This window comes from Setaria viridis, chromosome 4 (genome assembly GCF_005286985.2).
Source record: "Setaria viridis chromosome 4, Setaria_viridis_v4.0, whole genome shotgun sequence".
Lineage (NCBI taxonomy): Eukaryota > Viridiplantae > Streptophyta > Magnoliopsida > Poales > Poaceae > Setaria > Setaria viridis.
The window spans coordinates 26,947,059-26,953,605 of record NC_048266.2 but is presented as its reverse complement, the minus strand read 5'-3'; the positions used below and the strand labels follow the sequence as shown (position 1 = coordinate 26,953,605).

General features: G+C 45.8%; 1 pseudogene; it reads left to right on the top strand.

The window, feature by feature from the left end:
* The first annotated feature begins 823 nt into the window (after nt 1–823).
* Nucleotides 824–3,947, top strand: LOC140222628 (uncharacterized; annotated as a pseudogene).
* Nucleotides 3,948–6,547: the final 2,600 nt, after the last annotated feature.

The following is a 6,547-nucleotide window of genomic DNA, read 5'->3' as shown; positions in this document are numbered from 1 at the left end:
CCCACGCCGGTGGCCCAACATAGCGCTTCAGCATTTCCAAATCACATCGCTCCGAAACATGTATTTCTTCGAACTCCTTGGGGGCATCTCTCGAGCAGTTGCAACCTGCAGCAGCGTACATGGAGATGATGAGTTGAAGGGGTTCTTGGAGTTGGAGATGATGGCGTAGAGGCGTAGAGCTTGGCATTGTGCAGGATCTGACCCCAAGCCATCAGCGCAGCCCGCTGCTGTGGAGCAGCTTGCGGTGACATCATCATCGCTGTTAAGCTCGGTGCCACCGTCGTATTATGATCTACAGCTCCACGAGGGAGAGGAGGGTGGCCTGGTGGAGGAAGATGCGGCAGCAGCAATGGGGGAGCGGGGGGCACCTGGTAAGCAAGTGGTGGGCTGGCTTGTTAGCTACCGCTAGCTGAAGGAGCTGATTGGCATGAGGGGGAGACTGGCGGAGATTTAATTATTTGCCACTTTTACAAAGGCCACACCTTCATTTGCCAGCTTTAGAATGGCTTCTACTCTTTTTCCACCGCGTAACATTTGAGCAAACATATTTGCCACTTTGTCCTACGTGGCACGACACCTCCTCCCTCCAGCGTGGATCAGGCATGGGAAATGACCATTATGCCCTCCGCTTATCCGTTAACCCAAAGTCAGAGCCGACACCTTCCTCATCCTCTTCTTCCTCCCTTTCTCCCCGACCAAAATGGAACCCTAGTTGCAAACGACGGCGACGGCGGCGGCAGCGGCGGGTGATAGAGTTCTTTGCATGAGCCGGATCTGAGCGACCGCTGGGATCTTGCGCATCCCCTTGTGTAGGGGCTCAACAATGGAGCCTGGTGATTACCCTCCTTGGTAAGTAAACCATCCCCCTCTTCACTGAGTGTAGTACTTGCCTCAGAGGAGTTGGATGTTTCTAACTCCAAAATTTTCTTCTGTTCATGATTATACCAGGATTGATCCTGGCAATGCATTTAGAATAGTGGTTAAGGTTGAAAAATATAAGGCAAATGCGGAGTATGGTATTGTAGATATGGATGAACAACAACATGTGCTGTGGTTTGATAGATGTAGCAGGTACAATCTAGATAAATTTGAGGTTGATATGGCTAGCAAGATATATTGGGGTTCCAGTCAAACTCTTTCAGTATGGTCTGTTGATGTTGATAGTGAAGCTGAGTGGAAGATTAGAAGAAATGAGCAATTTGAGCCCACGATTAAGCACAAATGAAATGAAGGATTAGCAAATGTTAGGGTACAAGTCGTTGATAAGGAAAGGTACCAGAATGTGCATAGTTAGGCTGGGTCAGTAGGAACTTCTAGTGTAACAAATGAAGGTGCAGGTGAAACTTGTAACTCTCCAGCACAGCAACAGCAAGTACAACTAGAATTTGTTGGTTGGAGTACTTTGACAATATTGCCTGATACAGATCAAGATGGTGAATCTTATGTTCTCGCTCATGAGGATATGGTGTTTGAGGCAATGAGCTTCAAAGCAGCAGATGAAGCAGCAGCACAAGCAGCAGCAGAATAAGCTGCTATTCCTCTCATTCCTTCTGATGTTGAGCAAAACATGTGTGATGCTGGCATTAATGTTGATGACAATGACCCTTCAGAGCCAGTACTTGAGTGGGACAGGGACAACCTAGATATGAGAGTGGGGACAATGTATCCTAACATAGTAGATTTCAGGTTGGCAGTTAAGCAACATACTATAATGAATGAGTTTGAGCTTGGGACTGAAAAGTCAGACAAAAAAAAATTCAGGGGTTATTGCCAGGCTAAAGGGTGTCCATGAGTAATTAGAGTTAGGACAAAAGATGATGGTTATGTCAGGGTATATTTATTAACTTACATGTGTTCTAATATTTTTTATATACCTTACATATCTGTTTGTTCTTGAACTGAAATCTTGATGTCCTGTGCAGGTCCAAATAAACAAGGAAATTCATAAGTGTGCTTCAAGAAGCAGAGTGGTGGGCACAATGGCCAATCAAGCTTGGGTTGCTGAGAGGGCAATACCTTTGCTGAAGAAGAAGCCTGGAATGGGTGCTGCAGATGTGAAGGATGCATTAGAGGACAAGTACAAGATTAAGATAAATTACCAGACAGTTTGGTATGGTAGGCAGAGAGCAGCTGACAAATTATTTGGTAAGTAGGATGATTCATTTGATTGGTTGTACAGGTTTAAGGCAGAAGTGGAATTGAGGCAACCTGGTAGTGCAGTTGAGATAGACACTATTAAAATTGGAGAGAAGCAACACTTCAATAGATTTTTTTTGTGCTTTCAGAGGCAGTATAGATGAATTCTTGTATGGCTGCAGACCTTACATTAGTATAGATTCCACTGCTTTGAATGATCAGTGGAATGGTCATATACCTTAAGCCTTAGCTTTAGATGGTCATAATTGGATGTTTCCCTTGGCATTTGGTTTCTTTGACTCAGAGACCAAAGATAATTGGATTTGGTTCATGAAGCAATTAGGCAAGGCCATTGGGGTAGTTCCAAGACTGGCTATATGTACTGATGCTTGCAAGGGCCTAGAATCTATAGTCAAGCAAATATTTCCATGGGTTGAATAGAGGGAATGTTTCAGGCACCTGATGGAAAACATGAAGAAGAGGTTCACAGGAGATGTTTACGCTGAAAACATGTGGCCTACTGTTAGGTCTTACTCACATGGCAAGCACAATTACTTCATGGCTAAAGCCTTGGAAGCTAGCCCTGAAGTAGGGAAATGGCTGGAAGAGCACCATAATCTTCTGTGGGCCAGATCTAAGTTCTCTCCTAACATCAAATGTGACTACATCCTCTACAACTTGGCTGAGTCCTGGAATGCATGGATAAAGGAATTCAAGGACCTACCACTTCATTGTATGGTAGATGCTATAAGAGAGAAAGGTGTGGTCATGTTTGAGAGGAGGAGGATATCTAGAGCTCTGCATGGAGTCATTCTTCCTGCTGTGATTCATCAACTATTTCTTCAAAGGGGATAGGGCACTTAAAAGTCACCAAAGGCCTTCCAAATCAAGCTGAGATCACCGAAATATACAAGGATGAGGAAGTAAGAAGGCATGTGGTGTACCTCAATGAGGAAAGTTGTACCTGCAGGGAATGGCAGGTTACTGGAAAGCCTTGCCCTCATGCATTGGTTGTGATAACTACTGTGAGGTAGCCAGATTATAAGAAGTATGTGGACATGGCATATTCTGTGCAAAGTTTTAGGCAAGCATATGATGTTGGATGGCCTAACATCACTGACAGGAATCAGTGGCCAGAAGTTGACAAGGATTTCAAACTCTTTCCACCAGTAGGCAAGAAGAGAGGGGTTGGTACGCAGAGGAAGAACAGAATACCCTCTTGCTTGGAGAGGACAAGTAAGGCTACTAGTCAGACCATATGTGATGGTTGTGGTGAAAAGGGTCATAGGAAGGGAAGTTGGAAGTTTGGGTTGAATGGGAACAAGAAGAGGTATGTTGTGCACATACTGACCTCTAATCCTAAGTATTGTCATGACTTAACTACTGATCTTGTTTCACAGGAAGAGGACCAAGAAAGGAGCGGTCAAGCTAGGAAGGAAGAAGACCAAGAAAGACTCTCCTCCTAAACCAGTCCAAGTGACATCACCTAGGACAAGAGCTGCAATAGCTAGGGAAGCAGCTGAAGCTGCAGCCAGAAAGGCAACTCAAGCAGCTCCTGAAGCAGAAGTACAAGTACAAATAGTTGAAGCGTCAAGGACTAAGAGGTGGTTATCTCAAACATGTCAAATTGATTCATATTATTGAAAACACTCTGTAGTAAACATGTTGCATTGCACAAGAGGCTTGTTTTGGAAGCACCACCTGCTCTTGAGGTTAAGGCTTTGGAACCAGTACCATTGGAAGTGGTGGCAGGACCATCAGAACCCATTGTGTCCAAGGTTGCAAAGAAGATGACCCCAGGAAGGTGCTAGCGACCAAAGTGAAGAAGGCCACACCAAAAAAAAGTTTACCATGTGTGTCTGCTTGGGTGAATGTCTGTGTTTTGCTTTTGTGTTTTGACCATGAACTATGCTTTTGAGTGTTGGCCATGAATTATGCTTTTGTGTGTTGGGCAGTTGGCCATGAATTACATGTATGGTTGCTTAAGCCAAAACTTATTCATTAAGTAGAAATACATCAATAGATTGTTCATTCGAAAGTGCAACAATTTCATCAGTAGAAATACATCATTCCTAACAAACAAAAGTGAATGTTCATTCATCACACACAGATACAATACATTGTTGACTGAAACACATATAACAAAGTGCAACACAAATGTTCCTACTACTTCAACATGTAGCCAACTACAACACGCATAAATTCTACAAGTAACACAGTCAAGAGCACCAAGGCATTCATCATTTTATCCAGTTTTGCCTCCATGGCTTCCTTCTACAACTTCCCACTTGCTACTGCCCTCCTCACACACTCAAGTACCATGGATTGCTTTTCTTGTTCATCAAGTTGTTCATCATCTTGCCCGTGAAACACTTGAATCACCTTGGCATCAACCAAATCTTTGAAATAAAACCTTTGCCACCTATAGTACTCACACTTATCTAGAATCTGAACATCAAGTGATATACAAGTCAACAAAATGAAGCCAACCAAATGCAAATCCTGAAATCACAAATCCAAAATCAAACTCACCCATCTTTCATTCCTTAGGCATTTATGTAGATCCGACCGTAGTTGATAGAATTTTGCTGCGTCCGCCGCTCAATTACCCGTGCCCTATTGCAGAAAGGGCACTGGATTAATGGTAAGCCCGTCTCCTCACCGACAAGGGGATTTGCAACTGGTCTCCTGCCACTTGACGATGCTCCAACCTGCGATATTGCTTGCGCGTGGCGAAGACAAGATGCCCGACGAGCAGAGTAGGAAGGAAGGGTAGTTCGAGGGGAGAAAGGAAGGACGAGCAGAGTAGGGAGGAAGAAGAGGATGAGGAAGGCGTCGGCTCTGGCTCGGGGTTAACGGATAAGGGGAGGGCACGATGGTCATTCCCGTACTTGATCCACGCTGGAGGGAGTAGGTGTCATGCCATGTAGGATAAAGTGGCAAATGTATTTGCTCAAATATTACGCGATGGCAAAAGAATAGAAGCCATTCTAAATCTATCAATGAAGATATGACCTTTATAAAAGTGGCAAATAATTAAATCTCCCGAGACCGGAGAGGTGGCCCAGGTGGGCAGCCGGACACGTCCGGCCTCAGGACGAAAGCTCTCGAATCGTCGAAACGGTAGCTGCAATGCTCGTTTTTTGACGGCCCGATCAAGATCGGACGGTGAGAAATATGAGGCGATGTGGCCCAATAAGACGCGAGAGGTTGTGGTGCAGGTTTCGTTAGTTAGAGTTGCCCAACCCCGGGTGCAGGTTTCTTCATTTGGCCCAGGGCCCAAACATTACCAAGGCCTAAATTGGCCACGATGCGCGCTAAACAGTTCACATAGACATAGTTCCATTTCCATAGTACTATTGGGCCGGGCCAAGTGAAGTATGATGATGTTACATTACCTGGGCGTATCTTTGGACGGACGGAGTGGAAAGTGTCGTCGGTGGGACGGTGTAGACCCAGGGATCAGCTGGTGGTGGTTGCACGAGCGCGAGCTGACGAGTGACGAGCGTGGAGCGAGCTGTGATGCTCATGCATGGCGTCAGGCCCTCATCAGCATCCTGACCTGTATCCCAAATTCATGGGGCCTGGATTTCACCAAAAACAGACGGGTGCCTCATGTACGTACATGGTACGTCCTGTATCTGCCTATCTGGTCACCCGTCACCTTCTGTTTTTGGCCGCTTCCATGAGACCATGACCGGGATCGGAGCGTATGTAAGAGCAGTGTAATAATCGATCGAAAAGGCCGTCAGCCAAGAGGAAAAAGTCGCAAAGCCACGAGACGACGATAGGAGGACTGGAAGAGAAGAAAGGAATACAGGGTTCTCTGGCACATCACGCATGTGATCGGATATGATATAGAGACTAGTAGGAAAGTAGGAATCTAGGATTCTAAAGCTTGGATGCGCGCGGAACATATTCTCCCACTTTCTACTGATGGACGGCGCTTTTGCGAACATGGGAAAGACACGGGAGGCGCTTTTTTTCACTCCGAAAACTGCTCATGTTTAGTGATAACTTCCCTCCTCGGAACGCCTGCTGGGCAGTGGCGCAGCCAGCGACTTCTTCGATGAGCCTGGGCGTCTCCACTCTCCAGCTATACAACTAGTGCTAACCAACAGCGGAACACTAAATTAGCTAATGGTTTTGGCAGGTGATGAGCCCGGGCAGATGCCCAGGGTGGCCGGGCCTTGGCTCCGCCAGTGCTGCTGGGCGAGTAGATGGAATAATAGCACAGGGAGTCAGGGACCTGGTTTCATAGCGGTACGTGTTTATTCATATGTCCTGTGTTCCACGATACTACAAACTAAAAACACTGAAACAGGTAGAACCGTAGAAGCAGAGCACAATCTCCAGGCAGCCCCAAAAAAACAGAGACAGATGGGCATGCATGCAGAAACTACGATAGTAT